The sequence below is a fragment of the Trichoplax adhaerens genome, genomic scaffold, assembly GCF_000150275.1.
Source record: "Trichoplax adhaerens TRIADscaffold_10 genomic scaffold, whole genome shotgun sequence".
Lineage (NCBI taxonomy): Eukaryota > Metazoa > Placozoa > Uniplacotomia > Trichoplacea > Trichoplacidae > Trichoplax > Trichoplax adhaerens.
The window spans coordinates 1,178,168-1,189,707 of NW_002060952.1; positions in this window are offsets into that span (position 1 = coordinate 1,178,168).

Here is an 11,540-nt window from a genome sequence, read left to right on the forward strand (position 1 = left end):
TTTCATAATGTTTAAATAGCTCAAAGCTATCTGTGCAATTTAACCTTAAAGACTTAGATACCGTGACTAATCAGTGCGTAAACGAGAGTGTAGTGTCCACACCATTGTACATAGCATGGTGCTATATAATCTCAGCGTCCTTACCATATATTAAATTTGACTGTCTACTTTATGCACGTCTGTCGGTGTCGCCATGAGAACATCCGATTAATTTAAATCATTTGCTTTTGAGTATCTGTTTGTGTATGTTACAACTTCCAAATTTTGTAACAAGTACTAGATCTGCACTCAGTAAGGAGACCCAGTAATTAAGTTGAAGAACTAACTTTATTGTTAAAATGAAGAGTTTATATACTTTCTTTATTGTGACCTTTGATCTACTGACGTAGATCACAAGATCATCACTAACAGAAAGGTTTCCCTAGTTTAGTCATTACAAATAGACTATCATGCCAAGTATGGCAACATGAGAATACATATATAGATAATCTTAATATAGTACCATAACTACATCTATATACGCCTGACGTGATAACATCGTGATATTTAACCATATATAGAAAGAAGGTAACATACTAATTATGTAACTATTACAGAACGTGACAGTGTATTACTGCGCTATCAGCTACGACCCATCAAAAGCTTCAAGCTTCAAGGCAATCGTTAAGCAGAAGATACTAAATCTTAATATTTAACTCAAATAATGCTCACCTTTGAGAGTGGCTGACAGTAGGGGAAGAGTGAGGAGCTTGAACTTAGTTGTTAGTTTAGTACAGCATCATCTTTGGATACGGAGGAGGCTTAAGTAGTCTCTGCAGTAAGAAATAGTATAAAATCTACATACTAAGCATTGAAATATTTTGGATTGGTAATTAAAGTACTGCACTAGATCACAAATGAGAGGTACTAGGATATCATTTAAATATAGCATTAATTTACGATAAAGATTGACTAAGCAGGCTTAGGATCATCTGCCTCGAGGAAGACATATTGTTGCGCGTAGTTTTTCAGTATACAGGTCTAAAATTTTGATAAAAGAATATTCCTAGATTGAACTACAATCGAGTTAGTAATGATTAATAAACGAGGAACCGTAGATGGGGTGCCCCAGCTGGATGTCTAATAACGAACCATTACAGGTTGCAACAGATAGTGGCAATGTTATACTGCTATTTTTACAACGCGAAATATGTTCAATTTCTATTTATTTCAACAGAATTAAATTTGATTATTAGACATACACATTTTATCAGGCCTTTTTAAGTAATTATGTACAAAAATATTTCAGTTATATTTGAATGCAATTCAATAAATGCCTCTTTCAATAATTAGATTTTCAATAGATATCGACCTTCATAGCAGTTACAACTATGTAATAATGCATCCTAGTATTTTAATTGATTTAAAAGTATTTGAACCTAACTACAAAATTTTTAAGTTGAGAAAGGATTGCTATGGCTACATTTCTGAGGGATCAATGACTGCCATTTAAAAGAAAAAATTTCGGTAAATAAATACTCAAAATTTTTTATTTGATTATTATGTTTGTTGTAGTATAATTGAATCCATTATATATTAACAAACTCCAATTATATTAACAATTATATTTATAAAGGAAAACAGGTGTACATACAACCTTAATTTTATTTAATGCTTGCTGATAGTAAATAAAATTATCTTTTGATCAGACAGATATCACTGTAACTACTTATTAAAATTCTATTAGATAGCATTTAGCCCTCATTTTTAGCAATCTTGAACTACAACCGTTCATTTAACAAAATGAATACTAGCAGTTTTTCATTTTCGAATATAACTAGTAAACCCCAAGTAGCCATTGCTATATCTAAACTTCCCATCGGAATCGTAGGTATTATTATGAACTTATTAGTTTATCGATTTCTGATTTAATGATATCTTGCTCTATAATTTTTAATTTATTCATTGATATCTTGGACAACCAATTGCTTTCTTCAATTAGTGCTATCGTTATCTGTAAGTTTAACTGTTTCTCTGGTTTTATATCGATAAGTGCTGCTGCTTTAACATTAATATTTATTAGTGTGAAACCTTATCAAGCGATCGCTAGTATGCACATCCAAGAATTAAAGTTATCATCTATACGTAAGCTTATTCTTATTATCTGGATTTTATCGGCAGTAGGAGCTGTAATCTCGACAGTTTTCTCAGACATTATGCTGAAAACTCATTTTGATTGTACGATAGCCGTTATTGATAGCCTACTACTTGTTATCATTTGTTCAATTTTACTTTCCTTACTTCCAGCGATAGCCATGTTTACCATTTATTTCGTCATTATCTATAAACTTCTGAAAACCTTTAATAGTAAGAAATTAAAAATTAACTCGATCGCCCAAGGAAGACAAACAACTTTACGACGTTATATCCTTCCTGTAGTGAGTATTGCGATATTCTCAGCAGTATCAGCAATTCCTTTCTTTTCATTAAATGACTTTTATTTAATCGGTAATCATGTGAGTCCTAATCTTAAGGGTTTGTTTTTTGCACAAATAGGAACATTTAATTCAATCAGCTGCCTACTTTTCATCATGAGTCCAGTAATTAACCCTCTCTTATATAACTTTGCTAGCAGTGAATTTCGAAAAACCTTATCTTCAATGCTTAGGTGTAATTACTATAGTCAGATACATACCAATATCAGTAATACTATTTCCATGAAATTCGGAGTTTATAAATTTATATCGAATAAAGTGCCAATTCAAACAGTTTTCACAACATGCTAAACTAAAAAATTGGCAGTAGAAAAGAAGAACTTTAATGCTAAATTTATAGCAGTAACTTTATCTTGCGAAAGAGATTCTATACCAAGTCGATAAGTGAACAATTAATGGACGATAAGATAATTATGAATATAGAAGATATAATGTATTAACCAGCTCCATTAGCACATGGAAGAATTTAGTGGTACCAATTAATAGGATGTCTAAAAATCTATTTCAAAAGATTACATATTATGAGGGCACCCTTTGGCGTAACAAGCAACTACCACCTTCATAAAAATGCTACAGAGTAATTAAGTTTCTGTTCACAACGCCTTGAAACTACTTCTGATACGAATGTTCGTGAAAGTGTTATTTCCATGCTAAGTATTCTGGCTTTATCAAACTTAAGATAGGCTGCTTTTATTATCAATCGATTTAAAATATGTCTTCAATGCCGAAATTGCAGTGCAAAAATATGACGATAGGAGGATTGCAATAAGATATTGATAATAGCTATCAGCCAAAGTTTTGTAGATTCCTTCTTGTTCACTACGAAATCCGAAGCCAGCCCAGCTTGCTCAATCTGACTCTAATCTGAAATCCAAAAATATAATTTTGTAAAATCATATTCCAGCTCTAAAAGCCTAAAACTCAATATTTTAAAATTATAATTAGCTACCGTTGTTGATCTGGCTACGATATGGAATCCATTCCATGCCTAGTAATTCTGTATTTGTTTAACTTAAAATAGGTCACTTCATTCTTCATCGATTAATTTAATGTCTTTAATACCGACTGTGCGATGCAAGTATAATAGCAGAAGGGCTTCTATGCTAACTATAAGATTTCGATAATAACTAGTAACAACAACAACTACTAATGTTGATCTGACGGTTACAATTAAGTCTAAATATGACAAAAGTAATAATACTGATACTATGTATAGATTTTTATTATTAAATGTTTATAATATTCTATATGTTATTAACTAAAATTAATTGTGCCAAGAAAAATCGTGTTCATACATTTCGGACGATTTGCTATCTTTCGATTAAGCCTATCGGCTGGATCGTAATTAAATTTCTTATTAATGCTGTAGTCGGCGAGTAAGTTTTAATAGTTTCTATTGATGTTGATTATGATTAATTGCGACTCAGATCGCCCCTTATCAAAAGAAATAATACTTAATTAATCTAAAGTTTTTGAAATTTTGTTAGCTTTCGAAATAATTTAGACACTAACTATGAAGAGAATGATTAATTCTACTTTCACGATAACACAACATGAGTATTTGAGGCCTTTAATTTGCATACTTTGCAGAGCTACTGAAGCTTTATCGTAATAGTATTTTACGAAAGATTGAACATTGACAACAGCATACCAATGAATATAAAACTTTTCGGAACTTACTACTAGCTAAATTATATAAAAGTGGATTAATAAGTGGTGTTAAGACATATAATGTAGCTGTAAGAATCCAAAGATGATAATTATTTACAATAAATGGTCTCCTAAAAAGGGGATTATAGTACAGATTAATTAAAGTGTAGTAATTTAATAATACATAAGGAATACTAGATGTAGAAGTAAATATTGAAATTAATAAAACAGGAAGAATAGTACGCCGCGTACTTCTTTCTCTATTAACGATCGGTGATGGAGACGATTCGATGGCGGCCATTTTTTGAGTAAACTTATAAGCCACCATTCCATATACGATTAGCATTACAGCGATTGGAAGAATACATGTTGCACTAAATAATATGATGCAAATTATTAACAAAGCATAATTGCTTATTCGACCAATAGTGCAATCGTATGGATAGTGAGGATCCAATTTAGCATGAATAGTAGGAATAATCGCCGATATGGCTGCTATCAACCATATAATTACGATGATTTTACGTACTATTGGCTGTTTAATTTTACGAAGACGAACAACCGTAACAGCTTGATAACGTTCAATACTCATAACTAGTAATGTCAAGCAAGCGCCCGGCAGCGATATGACTGCGATAGCTATGTTAATAGTGCAGGGGACGCTGGTATTCTGATAGGATGTAAAACCAGTAACGGTAAAATAGTCTAAGATACCATTTAGCACAGTTGCTAATGAAACCAAAAGATCAGAAAGTGATAAATTTAAAATCAAATAATTGAATGATTGTCGTAACACCGAGTGAGTGATTATAACTAAGCAAACGAACATGTTTAAGATAAATCCTACCAAGCCAAGGGATAAATAAGCGTAGAGTGTCACATTGACACTATCAGCGCTATAGTTAGAGGTTTTGTTGGAAATCATGCTAAGATTATAGAAGTTCGCAGGAGTTGAAATAATTTTAGACATAAAATTACAAAACTAAAGTAGTAATAATTAACGTATTCACGCTAAATGTTTCAAACTTAAAGATAGAAAGGAATTTATAAAGATAAATAAATTACGATTGAAAATAAAATTTTAGTTCATCCACTCCGATATATAAATAATACTGTAGCTCTAGTTGGATTTAAGACGAATGCCGATTGCCAATATTTTGCTTAGGGCTTGCTTACAATTACTATTATAAGTAGAAAGTGATGGATGTTAAATAGATCTTGTTGTCAAAATCCTAACAAAGATGTAAACAAATGAAATGGATTGAGATACAATGCATTTAAAATGCAGTTTAAAATAAATAAGGTCAAAAAAATATGAAAGGCAATCGTAAAATCAATGAAGTTAATAACATTCACTCGGAAATTTATTCAGTAACTGATTAAATCGGATTGAACATCTGCTTTGCTGAGTCCGAAAAAGTGTCAAGTTATTTTTTATTGTATGTTTGTAAAATTTATTCTAAAAGAACGCCGGAAAAATTACTTGAGGTAAGCAATATGGAAGTTAATTGTACCATTCTTATGGAATGAAAAGACGAATAGTTACGAAATTCATTCAATTTATAGTATTATACTCAACCTATACACGTAAAATCCTAGCGGCGGTGTAATGGTTTGATGTTCTAATTTCGTTTGCCTTCTTATTTTTTGAGAGCTGCATATTAGCGCTTAAAACTTTCGTTCATCTGTCACAATTTAAACTCTGCGACATGGAAACGTATTGTAAATATCTATAATTTTCTACTGACTTGAACGCTCTTTTACTAAACTCTAAACACATAGAGCAAAGTAACGTAAAGACAGGAACTTTAATAACATAGACACATTTACGACTTTTCACAACTAAACTCAACTCAAATATTCCCGTTTATCTCGGAACCGTCTAATTTATAAACAACAACAATATTGTTATATCTTACTAGGAGAGACATCTCAAACTGAGATATTTTTTACATAGCTTTTTATCTTAAAATATTTAAAACCTATTACTCTGTGATAAAACGATCTTCAAAATAATAAATCAAGAACTACAGTTTCTTGCAAATTTCACTTTATTACAGAAGTTAGGTTCGTCCAACTACCAAGGACTATCTGACTATCTGACAATCTACTTATTACAGCAAAATTCACTATTTATATACTCATATTTAATCTTAATCTGAGTATGGATGTTGTCTAGTTCAAATATCATTAGCTAGAATTTGAATTATCTTATTAATATCTACACATAGCAATGATCAATATTGAATATGTAATAAATTATCGCAAATAATATCCACGTTAAGGCATTACTTATCTTATCTAGCACTACAAATATGAATATTTTAAATATTAGCTATTATTGTACTATTAAATTATCCTAACGGCAAAGTAACACCGTAACATCATCTTAGCTTATATCCTGAACTTTACAATAATATGCGATAGGTTGATTGACTATTAAATGAAAAGATAGATCTACTTGAAAATAGACCTAGATTTTTAGGTGAACTGTACAACAGTAAAGTGTAGTTAAACAATAAGTGTCACTAAATGTATCAATACCTTGAAAATTTTACTTAGAAGATCATTTGAAAAACTTGTACCATTTAATACTATTGTTACAACGCTAATTAAGACCTATGTTACGATAAGCATATATTCTAATATCATCAAAATAGGTATTGATTTATCTCTAAAATTATGCATCGGCAATATAACCTAAAGATAGGAAAAAGGAAAGGTTGTAGTTTTTTTCTACCATGAGCAGAACAGTATGTGTACATTTTACTTACAAACAATAGAGTACATATATTTTGTCCGTAACCCTAGTGATAAACTATCTATATATAACAATTACTACAACATATAAATTTATACTTCACGGTGATCTAACACCTTTACAATACCTCTATTTACCTAATTCTGAGCGATATACTGCCAAATATAGTTAAGATTAAGATTGTAAGATTGTAGGAGAATAGTTCAGCTTCTATGTTAAATTGCAAGGTAATGTATCTATTTGCAGATGCAATTCTAGTGTGATGTTCGTATCAAGATTCTGAGACATAATTAGTTTACGCTAAGTATGTGGGTACGAAGAGATTTATATTGTGACGTTTTAATTAGAAGAGAGAAAAATGAATAGATCGCAATAATAAATTTAGATCTAATCTTGCGACTTAATAGGTAAGATAGGATTATATCACTAAAGAAATCACTCTAAGTGATTGTATATGAATCATTGATTTAGCTATAATAATTTAGATAATCCTTAGTAGTAGTAAGACAAATCCAATTTACGTATAAAAGTTTACGAGAAACCTTAGCTCTGTTTTTGTTATTTTGAAGATATTTATTTATCATATATATACGCTTGGCAAAGATCTTTCATAATATAGATAGCATTTTCTATCACAATTAGCACACTTTTAAAAATCAAGGGTAATACTTAAATTGAAAAGTATAGTCAGACCGGCTCAAATTTGAAGAGTTACAAAGTATCGTGCCGGGACTGATCAGAAACCGTTAAAATCATTCAGTACGAATCTATAAGAAAAACATTACTGTCAATCCGATTGAGAAAAGTTATTCATTAGCGTATAAGTAATATTCGACCTTAATTTATAATTTGAAGACTCTTACAGTTTATGTAAAAGGGCCGTATTACAATACTTTGTTACTAGCTAAGTAGTTATTGATTAGTGAATAATGAACACCTTAAAATAGTCTAGATAATGTCATATGGTATTCTTAATGTTTCTTCTTGCTAGGCATGTAGTAAATATTTTGGTATTAGAATTGTAATATAAAATACAAACTATTACGAATTAATTCGCCGTCGAATGAAAGGCGCGAAAAGCTCTAATAATGCAATTGAGCCGTATATAGATGGAGGATGCCGACTTTACCGGATTACTACTTTTATGAAAGATTGAGCACTGGTAACAGCACACCAACGAGTACAAAACTTTTCGAAACTTTCTTCTAGCTAAATTATTTAAGAGTGGATTATTAATTGGCGTTAAAATGTACAATATAGTCGTAAGAGCCAATAGACCATTGCAGTTTCTTGTAAATGATTTTCGAAGGTAAGGATGATTGTATTGATTAATTAAAGTGCTGTAATTTATCAATATATGCGGAATACTAGACGCAACAGTAAGTATTAAAATTAATAAAACTTGAAGAATCGGCTGCCTCATAATTTTTGCTCTATTATATATTGACGATCACTGATGGAGCCGATTGAGTAACAATCACTTAATGAGTTATCTTGTAAGCTACCATGTAATACACGGTTAACATAATAGAAATAGGAATAATACATGTTATTCCAAATCCTATGATGCAGATTATTAATAAAATATAATTACTTATTCTACCAGCGCAATTGTTTAGACAGTAGGGATCCAATTTAGCATTAATAGTAGGAATAATAGTAGATGAAGTCGCTATTAACTACATAGTTAAGATAATTTTACGTACTATTAGAAGTTCAATTTTACGAAGACAAACAGCCGTAACAGCTTGATAGCGTTCAACACTCAACCAGTAATGACAAATATGCACCAAGTAATTCTATTACTCCAGTAACAACATTCACAACACAAAGAATCTTGACTTTCTGATAACTTACGCCAGTAAGAAGCTAACAAAAAGCGAAAGAATTATTTCTAGGCCAAAAAAGAATGCTTAGCCTTTGTATGGACTTTTTAAACTTTCAGAGCTTATTTATAAGGTCAAGCTATCGGAGTACATGCAGACCATCAACCTTTGGTAAGGATTCTCTACCTGAAGGACGGCAACCAGCGTATTATGCAATGGTCGTAATTGATTTGTCAGTTTACTTTTTCAATTGAATATAAATCCGATAATAGTGACAGTAATGCAAATGCATTTATCTCGGTTCTAACTTCTAAATGTCGATTCCCTGGCTCGGATTTTAATGAGAGAGCTCAAAGGTCAAATCTGTTCTGATCACCCTTAATCTCGTATTAAATGTACACTATAACGTATTTAAAACCATAACATAAATTTACACGTATACTAATTTAAAACTAAGAATAACGCAGCTAACATTATTTACTAGTATTAATTTACATACCTGCGAAAATATGCAGTAGCTGCGCGTAAATGTATAGAAGTCATAAAAGCAAGTTATTTTACAATAAAGAGAGTTATCGTTTGGATCTTCGTAAAGTTTGGTACCTGTGCTTGAATGTCATTGGAAGCAATTTATGGGCTTCAAGAGTGATTTTAACGGTATTCTATACTGATTTTAGTAAAACAAACACCATCTGATTGCAACTTATTAATACTTTTTAATTAGCAAGAAGATATTGATATTTTTACGTCATTTAATCCAAATTTAATTCATTTCAAGAGACATCAAAGTTTTTTAGCAATATAAAATTATAAATTTAGTAATCATTAATTATGTATTGGACTGTCAGAATTACATCTATTTTAGTCTCTTTAGAAAGAATACCAATAAATGTATTCCAGTTTTCAGAACTTTTTTATCCTTAGAATGATCAAATTTGAACTTTCACCTCAGATCTCATTTAAAATTATTATTAATTCGGTACTTCTCTATTTGCAACGATGTCGAGATTTTGCATGATTGCAACTCTCCTACCAGGCGTATCTCTGAAGTAGTATAGGGTACTAATGTTGTGTATTAAAATCTTTCGATGATTTAGTTACTAAATCAAAAGATAAAAGCTATCAAATTTGTTAAAAAAAGAGGAAAATAGTAATAAGACACTGCTATTTTTATATTGCGAAATTTCTGTTTGCTTATTACAGATCAAATTTGATCACTATCCTGAACTTTATCGCGCCTTTGTTATGTTATGAACGAAATATTTTAGGCGTATTTGTATCCAATGCCATAAATGTATCCTTTAATAATTAAGTATTCAATAGACTTTACTCTTTGCAGCTATTCAAACTATGAAATAAGGCGTGATAATTTAATTTTTGATTGATTTGAATATATTCGAATCTAATTGAAAATTACCAAGTGGAGAAAGAATTGCTGCAGTCACGTCGTTTAGTTTATAGATAATGGGTCATTTTGCAAAATATAAAACTAAAAAAAATTCCATATCTAAATACTAAAATTTCTTGATTTATTTATTATATTTTTCTGCCGTATAATTGAATTCATTAATAGAATCCAATTATGTTAAGAATTTTATTTAGGAAAGAGAACAGGTGTACACATATGAAGCTAGTTTTATTTGATAGATACTGGGAGTGAGTAGAATTGCTTTACGGTTAGATAGATATCTTAGTACACATTCATTGAAATTCTGTTAGGTAGCCTTTAGCCCACATTTTTAGCCATCTTTGCTTGCAACTGTTCATTAAACAGTATGAATACTAGCGATTCTATACTTTCGAATATAACTAGCAAAACAAAAGTAGCCATTGCCGTATCTAAACTTACTGTCGGTATCATAGGTATTATTATGAACTTATTAGTTTGCTTTATCATCGGAACTCATCAAAATTTACGTCAACCCTTTAATCATTTACTTGTTAGTTTGTCAATATCTGATTTAACGATATCTTTCTCTGTAATCTTTAACTTATTCATTAATGTCCTGGACAATCAATTTCCCTTATCAAACTGTGCCGTCGTTATTTGTAGATTTGATAACTTCTCAAGCTTCACGTCGACGAGTGCTGCTGCTTTAACGTTAATGTTTATTAGTATAGAACGTTATCACGCGATCGCTGGTATGCACATCCAAAAATTAAAATTATCATCTACACGCAAGCTTATTCTTATCATTTGGATCTTATCCGCAACAGGAGCTATTATACCTACAATTTACACAGACGTTAAATTGAAAACTTATGATTGTACGATGCTTGCTATTGATAACCTGACACTTGTTATCGTTTGTTTTATTTTACTTTCTTTACTTTGTATACTTCCAACGGTAACCATGCTTATCATTTATTTCGTCATAATTAACAAACTACTGAAAACCTATAATAGCAAGAAATTAGAAATTAACTCGATCACTATAAAAAGGCAAAAAACTTTACGTCATAATATTCTTCCTGTACTGGGTATTTCGATTCTCTCAGCAGCAACAGCGATTCCTTATCTATCACTGAATGGCTTTTATTTAATCGGTAGTTATGCGAATCCAAATTTTAAGCGTTTGTTTTATGCCGAGACAGAAAAATTCGATTTAATCAGCAGCCTATTTTTCGTTATAAGTCCAGTAATTAACCCTCTCTTATACAACTTAGCTTCCTATGAATTTCGAAAAACCTTGTATTCAATGCTTAAGTAAAATCACCGTAGTCGAACACATACCGGTATGAGCAATACTATTCCCATGAAATTCCGAGTTCATAAATGTATATCGAATAAAGCCACAACTCAAAGAGTTTTCCTTATAGGATAAAATA